Source organism: Triturus cristatus, chromosome 5_1, assembly GCF_964204655.1.
Source record: "Triturus cristatus chromosome 5_1, aTriCri1.1, whole genome shotgun sequence".
In the NCBI taxonomy this organism is placed as follows: domain Eukaryota; kingdom Metazoa; phylum Chordata; class Amphibia; order Caudata; family Salamandridae; genus Triturus; species Triturus cristatus.
The window spans coordinates 303,831,009-303,846,933 of record NC_140587.1 but is presented as its reverse complement, the minus strand read 5'-3'; the positions used below and the strand labels follow the sequence as shown (position 1 = coordinate 303,846,933).

Below are 15,925 nucleotides of genomic sequence, written 5' to 3'. Positions count from 1 at the left end.
TACAAAAGGGGGTGGTGATGGACGGAGCATCAGAACCAATCAAACACTCACACCCAGCCAACAGATCTGGGTTTGATCCATCATCGTTCTTTAGCCCACTCTGCCACCCCAGTTCAGACATGGCCATATGCAAATCAGTCTGACCCTGTGCCTCATGGGAACAGTCCAGCCCGAACTGCCAAGCCATGCCTTCCCTGGACCGGAAACAAGCTTCCTAGGACCGGTTTCTGGCATTTCAGCCGTCTTCAGCCAGGCTTGCTTGAATCCAGTGGCAAAGTGAGCAAGGGACTCACGTCTGAGCATACCCTGCCAACTTATGGCGAACAAAGCGGTACAAAAGGGGGTGGTGATGGACGGAGCATCAGAACCAATCAAACACTCACACCCAGCCAACAGATCTGGGTTTGATCCATCATCGTTCTTTAGCCCACTCTGCCACCCCAGTTCAGACATGGCCATATGCAAATCCGTCTGACCCTGTGCCTCATGGGAACAGTCCAGCCCGAACTGCCAAGCCATGCCTTCCCTGGACCGGAAACAAGCTTCCTAGGACCGGTTTCTGGCATTTCAGCCGTCTTCAGCCAGGCTTGCTTGAATCCAGTGGCAAAGTGAGCAAGGGACTCACGTCTGAGCATACCCTGCCAACTTATGGCGAACAAAGCGGTACAAAAGGGGGTGGTGATGGACGGAGCATCAGAACCAATCAAACACTCACACCCAGCCAACAGATCTGGGTTTGATCCATCATCGTTCTTTAGCCCACTCTGCCACCCCAGTTCAGACATGGCCATATGCAAATCAGTCTGACCCTGTGCCTCATGGGAACAGTCCAGCCCGAACTGCCAAGCCATGCCTTCCCTGGACCGGAAACAAGCTTCCTAGGACCGGTTTCTGGCATTTCAGCCGTCTTCAGCCAGGCTTGCTTGAATCCAGTGGCAAAGTGAGCAAGGGACTCACGTCTGAGCATACCCTGCCAACTTATGGCGAACAAAGCGGTACAAAAGGGGGTGGTGATGGACGGTGCATCAGAACCAATCAAACACTCACACCCAGCCAACAGATCTGGGTTTGATCCATCATCGTTCTTTAGCCCACTCTGCCACCCCAGTTCAGACATGGCCATATGCAAATCAGTCTGACCCTGTGCCTCATGGGAACAGTCCAGCCCGAACTGCCAAGCCATGCCTTCCCTGGACCGGAAACAAGCTTCCTAGGACCGGTTTCTGGCATTTCAGCCGTCTTCAGCCAGGCTTGCTTGAATCCAGTGGCAAAGTGAGCAAGGGACTCACGTCTGAGCATACCCTGCCAACTTATGGCGAACAAAGCGGTACAAAAGGGGGTGGTGATGGACGGAGCATCAGAACCAATCAAACACTCACACCCAGCCAACAGATCTGGGTTTGATCCATCATCGTTCTTTAGCCCACTCTGCCACCCCAGTTCAGACATGGCCATATGCAAATCAGTCTGACCCTGTGCCTCATGGGAACAGTCCAGCCCGAACTGCCAAGCCATGCCTTCCCTGGACCGGAAACAAGCTTCCTAGGACCGGTTTCTGGCATTTCAGCCGTCTTCAGCCAGGCTTGCTTGAATCCAGTGGCAAAGTGAGCAAGGGACTCACGTCTGAGCATACCCTGCCAACTTATGGCGAACAAAGCGGTACAAAAGGGGGTGGTGATGGACGGAGCATCAGAACCAATCAAACACTCACACCCAGCCAACAGATCTGGGTTTGATCCATCATCGTTCTTTAGCCCACTCTGCCACCCCAGTTCAGACATGGCCATATGCAAATCAGTCTGACCCTGTGCCTCATGGGAACAGTCCAGCCCGAACTGCCAAGCCATGCCTTCCCTGGACCGGAAACAAGCTTCCTAGGACCGGTTTCTGGCATTTCAGCCGTCTTCAGCCAGGCTTGCTTGAATCCAGTGGCAAAGTGAGCAAGGGACTCACGTCTGAGCATACCCTGCCAACTTATGGCGAACAAAGCGGTACAAAAGGGGGTGGTGATGGACGGAGCATCAGAACCAATCAAACACTCACACCCAGCCAACAGATCTGGGTTTGATCCATCATCGTTCTTTAGCCCACTCTGCCACCCCAGTTCAGACATGGCCATATGCAAATCAGTCTGACCCTGTGCCTCATGGGAACAGTCCAGCCCGAACTGCCAAGCCATGCCTTCCCTGGACCGGAAACAAGCTTCCTAGGACCGGTTTCTGGCATTTCAGCCGTCTTCAGCCAGGCTTGCTTGAATCCAGTGGCAAAGTGAGCAAGGGACTCACGTCTGAGCATACCCTGCCAACTTATGGCGAACAAAGCGGTACAAAAGGGGGTGGTGATGGACGGAGCATCAGAACCAATCAAACACTCACACCCAGCCAACAGATCTGGGTTTGATCCATCATCGTTCTTTAGCCCACTCTGCCACCCCAGTTCAGACATGGCCATATGCAAATCAGTCTGACCCTGTGCCTCATGGGAACAGTCCAGCCCGAACTGCCAAGCCATGCCTTCCCTGGACCGGAAACAAGCTTCCTAGGACCGGTTTCTGGCATTTCAGCCGTCTTCAGCCAGGCTTGCTTGAATCCAGTGGCAAAGTGAGCAAGGGACTCACGTCTGAGCATACCCTGCCAACTTATGGCGAACAAAGCGGTACAAAAGGGGGTGGTGATGGACGGAGCATCAGAACCAATCAAACACTCACACCCAGCCAACAGATCTGGGTTTGATCCATCATCGTTCTTTAGCCCACTCTGCCACCCCAGTTCAGACATGGCCATATGCAAATCAGTCTGACCCTGTGCCTCATGGGAACAGTCCAGCCCGAACTGCCAAGCCATGCCTTCCCTGGACCGGAAACAAGCTTCCTAGGACCGGTTTCTGGCATTTCAGCCGTCTTCAGCCAGGCTTGCTTGAATCCAGTGGCAAAGTGAGCAAGGGACTCACGTCTGAGCATACCCTGCCAACTTATGGCGAACAAAGCGGTACAAAAGGGGGTGGTGATGGACGGAGCATCAGAACCAATCAAACACTCACACCCAGCCAACAGTTCTGGGTTTGATCCATCATCGTTCTTTAGCCCACTCTGCCACCCCAGTTCAGACATGGCCATATGCAAATCAGTCTGACCCTGTGCCTCATGGGAACAGTCCAGCCCGAACTGCCAAGCCATGCCTTCCCTGGACCGGAAACAAGCTTCCTAGGACCGGTTTCTGGCATTTCAGCCGTCTTCAGCCAGGCTTGCTTGAATCCAGTGGCAAAGTGAGCAAGGGACTCACGTCTGAGCATACCCTGCCAACTTATGGCGAACAAAGCGGTACAAAAGGGGGTGGTGATGGACGGAGCATCAGAACCAATCAAACACTCACACCCAGCCAACAGATCTGGGTTTGATCCATCATCGTTCTTTAGCCCACTCTGCCACCCCAGTTCAGACATGGCCATATGCAAATCAGTCTGACCCTGTGCCTCATGGGAACAGTCCAGCCCGAACTGCCAAGCCATGCCTTCCCTGGACCGGAAACTAGCTTCCTAGGACCGGTTTCTGGCATTTCAGCCGTCTTCAGCCAGGCTTGCTTGAATCCAGTGGCAAAGTGAGCAAGGGACTCACGTCTGAGCATACCCTGCCAACTTATGGCGAACAAAGCGGTACAAAAGGGGGTGGTGATGGACGGAGCATCAGAACCAATCAAACACTCACACCCAGCCAACAGATCTGGGTTTGATCCATCATCGTTCTTTAGCCCACTCTGCCACCCCAGTTCAGACATGGCCATATGCAAATCAGTCTGACCCTGTGCCTCATGGGAACAGTCCAGCCCGAACTGCCAAGCCATGCCTTCCCTGGACCGGAAACAAGCTTCCTAGGACCGGTTTCTGGCATTTCAGCCGTCTTCAGCCAGGCTTGCTTGAATCCAGTGGCAAAGTGAGCAAGGGACTCACGTCTGAGCATACCCTGCCAACTTATGGCGAACAAAGCGGTACAAAAGGGGGTGGTGATGGACGGAGCATCAGAACCAATCAAACACTCACACCCAGCCAACAGATCTGGGTTTGATCCATCATCGTTCTTTAGCCCACTCTGCCACCCCAGTTCAGACATGGCCATATGCAAATCAGTCTGACCCTGTGCCTCATGGGAACAGTCCAGCCCGAACTGCCAAGCCATGCCTTCCCTGGACCGGAAACAAGCTTCCTAGGACCGGTTTCTGGCATTTCAGCCGTCTTCAGCCAGGCTTGCTTGAATCCAGTGGCAAAGTGAGCAAGGGACTCACGTCTGAGCATACCCTGCCAACTTATGGCGAACAAAGCGGTACAAAAGGGGGTGGTGATGGACGGAGCATCAGAACCAATCAAACACTCACACCCAGCCAACAGATCTGGGTTTGATCCATCATCGTTCTTTAGCCCACTCTGCCACCCCAGTTCAGACATGGCCATATGCAAATCAGTCTGACCCTGTGCCTCATGGGAACAGTCCAGCCCGAACTGCCAAGCCATGCCTTCCCTGGACCGGAAACAAGCTTCCTAGGACCGGTTTCTGGCATTTCAGCCGTCTTCAGCCAGGCTTGCTTGAATCCAGTGGCAAAGTGAGCAAGGGACTCACGTCTGAGCATACCCTGCCAACTTATGGCGAACAAAGCGGTACAAAAGGGGGTGGTGATGGACGGAGCATCAGAACCAATCAAACACTCACACCCAGCCAACAGATCTGGGTTTGATCCATCATCGTTCTTTAGCCCACTCTGCCACCCCAGTTCAGACATGGCCATATGCAAATCAGTCTGACCCTGTGCCTCATGGGAACAGTCCAGCCCGAACTGCCAAGCCATGCCTTCCCTGGACCGCAGCACACAAACAGTAATAAAGTAAAAACACAATACAAGAAAAAAAAAACACTACAATTTAGAAAAAGAGTAAAATGTAATAAATTATTTTACACCAAAGCAACAAAAATCGAATCAGTAGAAACCGAGATATACAATTTCAAAGATTTACGGTAAGTATAGTGCCCAAAATCACAAAATACCACTCACAGTTATCTGGTTATGCCCGACTAGGTGAAAGTCACAAATTCAGGCCAACCACGAATGAGCGTGGGACAGATACAGGGACCAGGTTAGTCCCATTGAAAGAGTTACACTCAAATCCAGCACGAAGAGCTCTATTAATGGTGGAGGAGGCCGTGAGAAACAGGGAGAAAGTTGTCGATGGTCATCGATGTAGCACGAAGAGGAGACTGAATGTGGCGGTCACTTCAGGCCGTTGATGCTGTTGTATGAAGTGCAGATCTTGCGTTGCCGGTTGTTGCTGGTGGTAGCTGTAGTGCAAAGAGTTGGGCTCCCCGGAACTTGCGTAAGCGGCAAGATTTTGGCGTGGACGGTCCCGGTTGTAAAGAGCTTAGGACTTCAGGATTTCTCCTTTTGTTTTAGGACGAGCTCAGCTGATGCCACACTAAAGGTCCAGGACCTGGGAGGCACCACTTGGCAATCTGGAACTCACTCTAGCAGAGGCCAGCAGGGCTGCTGCAGGTCAAGTTGCAGGTCCAGTACAGCAGGTCAGTTGGTCAATTGCAGAGCGAACTCTGGAGCTTGTTGTGTCCCTGTAGCTCAGAACAGGAGGCCAGCTAAATAGCTCTTCGAGTCACTCGGGTTGCCTGGGATGAAGGGTGAAGGTCCAGTCTCCTCCTCAGAGAGCAGGGCAGTCCCCTGACATCAGGTCAGTCCTGCTTGTGTAATATCCACAGGTTCACTGAAGAGGGCATCTATTTTTATACAGGGTGCTCCCTTTGAAGTGGAAGAAGCTTCAGGAGTTTTCGCCTTACAGAAGTGTCTGGAATTTCCTACCTCCTCGTCCTGTTCCCATTCTGTCTAGAGTCACAGTGGGCTAGTTTAAAGTTCTTTGTGAGGGTACATGGCCAGTGCCTTTGAAGTTCAAATGTGGTAGGTAAAGCCTCCTTCCTCCCCAAGTCAAGTCAGGATGGGTATCTTGCCAACACCCATACCCTCTATTGTGATACCGTCTGGGAGGAATGGATAAAGACAAGCTAAAAACTACACCTAGTCATGTGACACAGGAAGCAGGCTGCAGGCACTAAATGGTTAGGACAAGAAAATGCCAACTTTCTAAAAGTTTTTGCATAACCAGAGTCCAGCTGTGTTGATCGTCTCGGATTTTGATTCAATTTTTGAGCCAATTTCAAAATACATAGACATGATTTTGAAACCATTCCTCAAAGAAGTCCCCTCTTACCTAATGGACATAATGGATTTTATTAACAGAGTAGAAGGACATCAATTCTCCTCACAAAGTCAAAGAATGGTGACATTAGATGTCGTTTCACTTTACACTCCGATCCCTCACGATGAGGGTTTAAAGGCTATTGAGTATTACCTTGAAACAAGGCCACAACTGCAGAGTCCCTACACAATTCTTAATGAAACTGGTAACTATAGCCATTAAAAGGAATTATTTAAAATTTGTAAATGAATATTTCTTCCAGACCAAGGGGACCGCTATAGGCTATCCTCTTGCACTGGAAATGGTGGTACTCTTCATGGCTCTGTTCTGAACTCCCATTTACAACAACAGTTTATTTTCCATCTATATCACACAATGGCTACGATACTTCGATGACATTTGGTGCCTATGGAGTGGTGATGAAAAAAAGCTGATTGCCTTCTATGAATGGCTCAATAACAAAAGTCCAGCAATAAAATTCAGCATGACCAAACACAAAACTAGTTTGACATTTCTAGATGTTGAAGTCAGGCCAATAGAAGAAACATTGGTAACCCTACACAAAAAAGCCAATTGATAAGAACAGTTCACTCCACTACAGAACCTTTCTCCCCCGGAACTTATGAGACAATCTGCCCTACGGTTAATTGCTAAGAATCTGAGGAAATTGTACTAGAAAAGAGGATTATTTTCTCTATGTGGCTATATTATTGGGCAAATTGAAAGAGAGGGGCTATCCGCACAAACCTTTAAAACACTCAATGAAATGAGCGTTGTTCCTGCACGTGAGTGCTTGCTAGACAATAAACAAAAAAAGCTATTAGAAAAATGTGTTGTCTCCACCTATTGTCCACAGACTTACAACTTCAAAAAGAGCATTCGCATCAACTGGTAATTGATAAAAAAAATTGGGAGTCTGTATTTGACCTTCCATTATTCGCAATGAAGAAAAATGCCAGTGTAGGCAAACAACTTGTAAGAGCTTGCACCCAGAAAACCGGAAAAGGAGACTTAAATTTTCAATGGAATTTGAAACCGATATAAGGCCGTCACAAATGTGGCAATTGCACAGTTTGTGGACAGACAGTAGAAGATTCAGTTTTTTTAAAGGGCCAAACCCAATAGAAAGATACAGAGTTTTCGAACTGCAGAACCAGAAACTTTGTTTATGCCATAATCCGGCCTTATGACAAAATGTACATCGGTAAAACCAACCAAGAAATTAAGCAATGAATAGTGCAACACAAGCCTTGCAAAACAAGCATTTGCAATGCAATAGGTCTCGCAGTTGCAAGTGTTTAAGCTATTGGCATTGTTAATGAATGCCTTTTATTATGTTACAAAAAAACAATACATAAATAAAAGGCATTTTCATTTATAATGCTAATAGCTCAAACTCTCGCAAATGTGAGACCTAGTGCATTGCAAATGCTTGTTACTAATTAGGATGATTAGTCATAGTCTAACACGCATATCACAGTGTTGTGCGTGTTTTTTAAGAGAGGCTCCCTAAACGTGCTGTGGGGATCTTAGGGCTGCGTTTAAGCATGAGGAGATGTGGGGTGGTCTTGCTTAGATATGTTCCGTGTTGGGGCGGTTGGGTGACGTCCCTGCTTGGTGGGAACAGTGGGGGCGTGTCGGCTGGTGTAAGTGGGAAGTGTTGGACGGCATGCATGGCTGTAGTGGGTGCTCGGCGCACCAGCTGTTTCTGTGTTTGCATTCTTTGCACAATGCCTCTGTTGTGAAAAGTTCTCCGCCCCTGGAAATGCGGTGGTGTGTTTATTTACCCAGCCCGTGCCACGTGTAGCAACTCATGGCAGCCCGTGCCGATGGAGGAGAGGTCTGTTTACCTCTTTTCTGCAGGGAACGGCTTTGAGGTTAGGAGGGGGAGCCTGCTGCGCAGTGTGCAGCATGGGGAGGCATGAGTGGCGCGCGCCTGGCACCTCTGCTTATTTACCAACCCTTTGACATCCTCAGCTGCCCCGTAAACCCTTAATCAGTGCTTTAAATGACCAGGAACAGCCCGGTACCGGGTACCTGTGCTTTTTCAATTTGAAAGTGTCAGTGCCTTCACGACTGCAATACATTTTATGGGCACTTCTCGGAAGGAAATAGATACTCTGAATAGTGAGTACCTGCATTTCTATATTTCCATTTAAAGCGCTGCCCATACTACTCCCGGAACCCAACACGTCCCCATTCTGCGACGTTCAACACCTAACTACTTCTTCTTAATTAACTTGCAACAACTGGGTTTTTTATGTGAATAGTCTAGACACGCTGCCAAGTGTATAAATACGGCGCACAAATAACATGTAACTTGACGTGAGTGTCACGTGACGCTTCGTCGCGGCCAAGTGGCTTTTCTTTAATTGGAAACAGTCACTACCTTATCGGCCCGTGGGCTTCGTAGAGCTCCGTGGCGGCCTGAGGAGGGTCAGTATGAGCCGCAGGGAGCGCGACCTACGGCCGGGAGGCTGAGAGGCAGCATGGAGGAAGCAAGTATGGACCATGGAGGACCCAAACCACAACAGCTGGGAGCGGCAGGGGCAGCCTTGCGAAGCAGACAGCACCGACCAAGGGTGCCCCTGGCCCTTGCCCGCCAACGGGGAGCCCCTGGGTAGTAGGGCAGCTAAAAGCGGAACTGCCCTCAACATCAACACCACTGCCAGCAAGTTCCGTGAGTGTTGGGGAAGTGATGGGAGATTTGGGGGTGCAGCAAAGAAGCTGGGGTGGTGGAGAAGGTTGCCTGGAGGAGTACCTGAAAGGCTGTGAAGCAGGGCAGCACGCGATTCCATGCCTGGGCAGAGGCAGAGCTGAAGGGTGAGGACATTGCCAGCTGAACGTATACATATCTCCTGTCCTGCGTGCACGCAGACAGGGAGGGAGAGGAAGCGAGCGGCCGAGCCGTACGCGCGTGCACATCTCCTGTCCTCGCATGCCTGCTGTCTTTTATGCTAACGTCTTCAGCCGTAGGCATGCACATGTCCTGTCTTCTGGGCACGTGCACATGTCCATTCCGCTTTCAGTTAAGAAACCGACAACAATAGATCTCGCCAAGGCGTGCAGCGCATGCGCTGCGTCACTAGGCGAGACCTAAAAACTAAAACAGTCTCAGCCACCTTAGTAAACCTTTTTGCCAGTAAGGAGCACACTGAGAAAAACATCAAATGGACAGTTTTGAGTGTGATCCAGCCCAATCCAAGGGGTGGTGACTTGGAAGCAGCATACCTCATGAAAAAAAGAAACATACTAAATTTTAAAATTTAACACTGTTAATTGGGGTCTTAATGAAATGTCTGAAGTAAATCGACTGTAAATTACAGATTACTTCATCCTTAGTTTAATTCTGTGAACCCCTCGGCCAATTCGGACTTCCACGCGATGGCTGGAGAGTATTTTTTCACTAAAAAGCCCCTTCTAAGTACAAGTACCAGGGTTCAGTGGGAGGCTACGGCAGTGCTCCACAACTCGGATCTGAATAAATTATCTGAACGGAGGGCGATCACTTCAGCCTGCTCTGAGGAAGGGGCAAGGACAGCAGTGGCGCGAGCTTCAGATAAAAGGAAAGGCAGTAAGTTTGTTTCAGCAACATGCATTAAAATATCAGGCGCTTAGACCGTTCAATTGGAGCACGGCCTCTTATAAGTCAATGGGTTTTACGAAAAAGCATTTTTATAGAATGTACATCTGTAAAGCAGGCAATAAAGCGAGATACCGAGGAAGTACAAAGTGACATTGCTCATTCGTGCCCGGACTCCATCAGCGCTCTGCTTGAGTCTTAGAATGCTATTCTGGAGCCCAAGATTCGAGGTATAAACAGACCTGCAGTTGAATGCTATAATGTACGGAAGGCTTCTAATGAATACATCTGCCAGTGGATTCCTCACCTTGTGAATATCCCCTGCGCCAGCATTCCACGGAACTTTTCTTCCCCAGCACTCCACGTCGACGTGGGCGACGTCATAATGCATCGGCTCCGCTCGCGACTCCTTTCGACGTCACTGGAGCCATAAGAAGCCCATGTCGGCGTGAGGACGTCAGTTCCCTTTTTTCCGCGCCTTCGACGCGCAACGGTTTTTTCCCAGTGCTCGTTGGCTACTTTGTAGTTTAGCCGTGTTAATCTGTTAATTCAAGTATGTCTTCGACTAGAAAGTCGGGATTTAAGCCCTGTAGGGAATGTGGAGGTCGGATGTCGATGACAGATCCACACCAGAACTGTTTATGGTGCCTCTCTTCGGAACATGATATGGAGGAGTGCGGATGCTGTAGAAGCATGAACCCGAAAGCACTCAAGGAGAGGAAGACTAAGCTCTTCATGAAGAGAATCGGTGAGGAGAAGAGGGGGAGGAAAAAGGAGAAGTCGAAGAGGGGGTCATCGTCTTCGAAGTCTTCGAGGTCGAAGAAGCACCACAAGAAGAGGAAACCTTCTTCTCGACGTCGGTCCTCGAGGTCCAGGAAGTCGAGGTCGAGGTCGGCTTCGCCCCTTCGACGCCGGAGCAAATGCTTGTCTCCTTCACCTTCACCTTTGAAGTCACCGAGGTGTTCTCCTTCGAAGAAACAGACTCCGGCTCAGTCCCCGACGCGGTAATCGGATCCGTCTGAGGAATCGACTCCGGTTCGAGTGGAGTCGGATGCTTCCATGCATGAACAGGAGCAGGAAGAGTCTGTTCCGGTGCCTGAAGAGTCTGAGGCTCCGGTTGAAGATACTGCGGAGCCGACGCCGGTGACTCCACAAGGGGATACAGGGCCTGTTCCTTTTCCTCAGTTCCCGGCTCCAGGTACAGATTCTACCAATTTCTTAAATGCTGTGTATGGCATTTTTAATAGGGCGGCCTACCCATCCGGAGCACCAACTGGTCCCGTGGGTCCAATGGCATTTACACTAGGGGTGCCGCAGCAGTATGCTCAGGCCCCCTTTATGCCCTTTATGCCGATGGCGCCATCTTGGCAGTTTCCGGCGCCGTCTGGGGATCCGATTCGACCTCGGAAGGACCAGCGGACTTAGGAGCCTTCCTCGACGCCGAGGGCGGCGCCATAGGTGGAGTCGGCGGCGCCGGACGCGGCGCCGACTCCACCTATGGCGCCGCCGACTCCGGTACCTTTGGCTCCTCCGACGCCGCGTACGACGTCGTCGACACCGGCTCCCCGGATCCGGTCGAGGAGGGAGGCCCAGAGGGTGTTGGAGGAAAGGAGATATCGGACGGATGTGGAAGAAGGTGAGGTTGACTCTTCCTCAGATGAATTTGAAGGCATTGATGAAGCTAGTGGTTTGGATACAACCCCAGAGTGGGAGCATGCATCTGCCAGGTCTTCTCCACCTCAGGAATTGGCTCCCTATCATGTTGTGATTAAAAAGGCGGCAGAACTTTTGGATTTGCAGCTGCCTTCTGTGGAGTACAAATCCAACTTGCTTACCGAAGTGTTGCATTCACCATCATCAACATCAGAGCCTTTGTTGCCTTTCAATGAGGCCATCTTGGAGCCGGTCTTGGAGGTGTGGAAGAAACCCCTTTCATCTCCGGCGGTGTGTAGGCAGGTGGCAAGAAGGTACAAGGTTGCACCAGGGGATCCTGACTTCTTGTCAACTCATCCATCTCCGGACAGCTTGGTTGTGCAAGCTTCATGTTCCAAGCATGCTTCGGGTGCCTTCCCTCAGTCTCCGGCTGTTAGGGAATCTAAAAAGGTTGATCAGGCAGCCAAAAAGACCTTTTCCACTGGAAGTATGGCGTTAAAATCAACTAATGCTACATGCCTGTTGGGGCGTTATGTGCATGCGCTAATGGACTCCATTAAGTCTTTGGCCCCTAAGTTGCCTGAGGGGGATAAGTCGTCCTTTTTGGAGGTTGTGGCAGACACTCTGGCGGCTGCCAGACAAGTTATTCAATCAGGGTTGGATACTGCGAACTCTGTGGCAAGGATCATGGGATCGTCTGTTGCCGCAAGGAGGCAGGCTTGGCTCCGTACCTCTGGGTTCTCAGCTGATGTGCAAGCTACGCTGGTTGATCTGCCATTCGACGGACAGAAGCTGTTTGGGGAAAAGGCGGACTCTGCCCTGCAGCGATTTAAGGACAGCAGGTTGACTGCGAAATCCTTGGGACTGCAAGCTCCATCTAAGGGTTCGTCTTTTCGAAAATTTAGGGGTTTTGGAAGATCTTCTTTTCGCTCTTACTGGCAGCCCCAACAGCAGCAGCAGCAACAGCAGAATCCCCTCTATAAGTCCTATAGAGGGAGACAAAGGGGTCGGAGAGGTTTTGGGCGCAACCCTTCTTCTTCTTCCTCCTCCTCTGCTGCTCCCAATGAAGCTTCAGGGAAGCAACCCTAGATCCCCCATCCCGGATCATGTAAGCCCTGTGGGGGGTCGGGTGTCCTACTTTCTACGGGGTTGGAAATCTGTTACTACCGACCTTTGGGTTTTGAACCTCGTAGAGACTGGGTACGCCCTTCCCTTTCGGGAATATCCTCCCCCTTACCCTCCTTGCCAAGGTTATTGCTCTGAAGACCATCTGCTTCTCCTGCAGAAAGAAGTTCTAGCCTTGCTTCAGAAGGGTGCAATAGAGGTGGTTCCGGAGCAGGAAAGGGGTCAGGGATGCTACTCCCGGTATTTCTTGATTCCCAAAAAGGACGGCAGATTGCGTCCAATCCTGGACCTCAGAATCTTGAATTTTTACCTGAAGCAGGAGAAATTCAAGATGCTGACCCTTGCGCAGGTTCTTCAAGCGTTGCAGCAAGGAGACTGGATGGTGTCTTTCGACTTGCAGGACGCGTACTTTCATGTCCCAATCCTGAAGTCGCACAGGAAGTATCTCCGTTTTACGGTTGGGTCGCAACACTACCAGTTTGTGGTCCTCCCGTTTGGTCTTACTTCCGCACCTCGAGTCTTCACGAAGGTGATGGCAGTGGTGGCTGCTCATCTCAGGAGGTCGGGGATTCCAGTTTTCCCCTACCTGGACGACTGGCTTCTGAAGGCGGAGTCCCCAGAGATGGTGCAGCGTCATCTGCAGGTAACATCTCGGCTGTTATTCGACTTGGGTTTTTCGGTCAATGTGCCCAAATCTCACCTGGTGCCCTCTCAGCGCAACCTGTTCATAGGGGCGGTACTGGACACTACTGTGTGTCGAGCATTCCCTCCACCTCAAAGGATTCTCGACATTCAGGAGATGGTCCCTTTATTCCACAATGGAGCGGTTGTTCCAGTTCTGAAGGTCCTTCGCCTGCTCGGTCTGTTCGTTTCCTGCATCCTGTTGGTCAACCATGCACGCTGGCACATGAGGGCGCTCCAGTGGTGCCTCCGCAAGCAGTGGTATCAGCACAACGGGGATCTCGGGGAGTCGATCAGGATCTCCAGAGAAGCTGCAGTGGATCTGTCTTGGTGGAGCGTGGAGGGCAATCTGTCTCAAGGAAAGCCCTTCCATCTTCCTCCATCGGTGGCCACAGTGATAACGGATGCATCCACCTTAGGGTGGGGTGCTCATCTGGGGGACCTGGAGATCAAAGGTCTTTGGTCTCCAGAGGAAAGGTTGCTTCACATCAACCTTCTAGAATTGCGGGCGATTCGTTTGGCACTAAAGGCCTTCCTCCCTTCCCTTCGCGGTCAGTCGATTCAAGTCCTGACAGACAACACGACCGCGATGTGGTATGTCAACAAGCAGGGAGGAGTGGGGTCTCTTTGTCTTTGCAGAGAGGCTTTACGTCTATGGTCCTGGGCTCAGGACCATCAGATTTGTCTGATGGCAAATCATCTGGCCGGGGTGCTGAACGTGCGTGCGGACAGTCTCAGTAGGCAGTTCTCCGCCGACCACGAGTGGAGGCTTCATCCAGAGGTAGTTCGTCACGTCTTTCGGACGTGGGGGAACTCCTCGGGTGGATCTGTTTGCCACTTTCGAGAACGCGCACTGCCCGTCATTCTGCAGTCTCCAGTATCCGATGCAGGGGGCGTTGGGGGACGCGTTTCAGTTGAGTTGGGGCTCGCAACTCCTTTACGCGTTTCCTCCCATACCTTTGATTCCTCGGGTTCTGAGGAAGATTCGCCAAGACCGTGCCCAAGTTATTTTGGTCGCCCCGGATTGGCCAAGAAGGGTGTGGTACACAGATCTTCTCCACCTCTCCTTGTGCCCTCCGCTCCGTCTCCCTCTGAGGGCAGACCTCCTCTCGCAGTCGGAGGGGCAGGTTCTACACCCCCACCTCCAGAGCTTACACCATCATGCCTGGAGATTGAACGGGGCAACCTGAGTTCCTTCTCTCTCCCACCTGATGTGGTGGACGTTATTTTATCGGCCAGGCGACACTTCACCAAGTCCATTTACTCCTACAGGTGGTCAAAATTTGTAAAATAGTGTGGAGAGAGATCCATTGACCCTTTAAAGGCTCATCTTTCCAATGTGCTCCAGTTTGCTCTTTCCTTGGCACAGCAGGGCTTTGCTGTGGCCACGGTCAAGGGCTACCTTTCGGCCTTATCGGCATTTCTGTGCCTCCCAGATCAACCTTCACTATTTAAATCTCCGGTTGTTCTGAGGTTCATCAAGGGCCTTACAAACGTGTTTCCTCCCACTCCATTTGTAATGCCTCAGTGGGACCTTAATCTTGTTTTAACCTTTCTAATGGGGTCCCCATTTGAGCCTCTACATAGTTGTCCTTTGAGGCTGTTGTCCTTTAAGGTGGTTTTTCTTGTGGCCATAACCTCGGCAAGGAGGGTAAGTGAGCTTCAAGCTCTTAGTTCCAAACCTCCTTTTCTTACCTTACATGCTGAAAGGATGGTTCTCAGGACCAGGGCTGCTTTCCTGCCTAAAGTTGTCACTCCGTTTCATTTGGGGCAGTCCATTACTCTCCCTGTTTTTTACCCACCTCCTCATCCTCCCAAAGAGGAGGAAAGACTCCATCGCCTGGATCCAAAGAGGGCTGTGAGTTTTTATTTGGACAGAACCAAGGATTTTCGCCTTGATGACCAGCTCTTTATTGGATACGTTGGTCGTTCTAAGGGTAAAGCGGTGCACAAGCGCACGCTGTCGAGATGGATAATACTGGCTATCAAGATCTGCTACGCCCTGGCTGGTAAGACCCCTCCTGAGGGCATTAGGGCTCATTCAACTAGAGCTAAGTCATCTACGTCTGCTTTGGCCCGGGGTGTTCCTGTGGCAGATATTTGTAAAGCCGCGACTTGGGCCTCCCTCCATACTTTCGCAAAGCATTATTGCTTGGACTCTGAGATGAGGAGGGAGGGCCACTTCGCGCGCTCTGTCCTGCAAGACTTTCTGGTATAGGAAGGTGGACACCCTCCTCCGGGAGTGGGGACTGCTGTGGGAATCTATTCACAAGGTGAGGAATCCACTGGCAGATGTATCCACCAGAAGAACAAGTTACTTACCTTCGGTAACGCTTTTTCTGGTGGATACAGTATCTGCCTGTGGATTCCTCACTGGCCCACCCGCCTCCCCGTTGTCCACCTTCATATGCCATGAAAAAGGTCTTGTGGATATGTGTTTTTGCTGTATAGTACAGTTGTAGGAAATGCTTGTTTTTCTTTGCATTCCTTTCCTTTGTATATTATATACATATATGTTATGGTTTATTGTATACTGTGTATACTTTGAGTCTGTCGTTAGTCCACCTGTTCGCCTCGAAGGCACGGGGAAAAAATGGGTGGAACTGACGTCATCACGCCGACGTGGGCTTCTTATGGCTC

At 50.7% G+C, this 15,925-nt stretch overlaps 1 protein-coding gene across 2 annotated transcripts in view; it reads left to right on the top strand.

Annotated features, from left to right (window-relative positions):
• Positions 1-15,925, top strand: part of TBC1D31 (TBC1 domain family member 31) — an 834,080-nt gene that overhangs the window by 306,421 nt on the left and 511,734 nt on the right. The gene's annotated exons all lie outside the window — the stretch shown is intronic.